The sequence below is a fragment of the Macrotis lagotis genome, chromosome 1 (assembly GCF_037893015.1).
Source record: "Macrotis lagotis isolate mMagLag1 chromosome 1, bilby.v1.9.chrom.fasta, whole genome shotgun sequence".
Taxonomy (NCBI): domain Eukaryota; kingdom Metazoa; phylum Chordata; class Mammalia; order Peramelemorphia; family Peramelidae; genus Macrotis; species Macrotis lagotis.
Genome location: NC_133658.1, coordinates 90,607,068 through 90,608,219, shown reverse-complemented (window position 1 = coordinate 90,608,219; position 1,152 = coordinate 90,607,068).

Genomic DNA, 1,152 nt, shown 5'->3' with positions numbered 1-1,152 from the left:
GAAGCACAAGCTCCTGCATCTAAAGACTCCAAGAAAAACAGAAATTGGGCTCAGGCTATGATAGAGCTCAAAAAAGACTTTGAAAATCAAATGAGGGAGTTGGGAAAAAACTGGGAAAAGAAAGGAGAGAGATGCAGGAAAAACATGAAAATGAAGTCAGCAGCTTAGTCAAGGAAATCCAAAAAAATGCTGAAGAAAATAGCATGCTAAAAAACAGCTTAGGTCAAATGGATAAAACAGTTCAAAAAAGTTATTGAGGAGAAGAATGCTTTAAAAAACAAAATTGGCCAGATGGAAAAAGAGATAAGAAAACTCTCTGAGGAGAACAAATCCTTCAGAAAAAGAATAGAATTCAGGGAGATTGATGAATTTACCAGAAATCAGGAATCAATACTTCAAAACCAAAAAAATGAAAAATTAGAAGAAAATGTGAAACATCTCATTGAAAAAACAACTGATATGGAAAACAGACTTAGGAAAGATAATTTGAAAATTATTGGAATACCTGAAAGTCATGATCAGGAAAAGAGCCTTGACATCATTTTCAAAGAATTACTACAGGAAAATTGCCCTGATATTCTAGAAGCAGAAGGCAAAATAGAACTGGAGAGACTCCACTGATCCCCAAGAGAAAGAGATGCCAAAAAACCAACCCCCAGGAATATTATAGCCAAGTTCCAGAACTCGCAAGTCAAAGAGAAAATATTACAAGCAGCCAGAAAGACACAGTTCAAATATCGTGGGCTGCAGTCAGGATCACACAGGACTTAGCAGAAACTACATTGGAAGCTTTCAGGGCTTGGAATACAATATACCGGAAAGGCAAAAGAGCTTAGAATGCAGCCAAGAATGAACTACCCAGCAAGGCTGAATGTCCTCTTCCAGAGAAAAAGATGGACTTTCAATGAACCAGGGGAATTTCAAAGGTTCATTTTGGAATGGCCAGAGCTGAACAGAAGCTTTGATCTTCAGATGCAGGACTCAGGTGAAGCATGGAGATTGGAGGAGAAGGGGGAAATATGAGGGACTTAATGAGGATGAACTGCATGTATAGAAAAATGATACTGATAATATTCATATGAACCATCTCAGTTAATAGAGCAGGTAGAGGGAGCTTTTATAGTTGAAGCACAGGAGAAAGATGAATTTGAA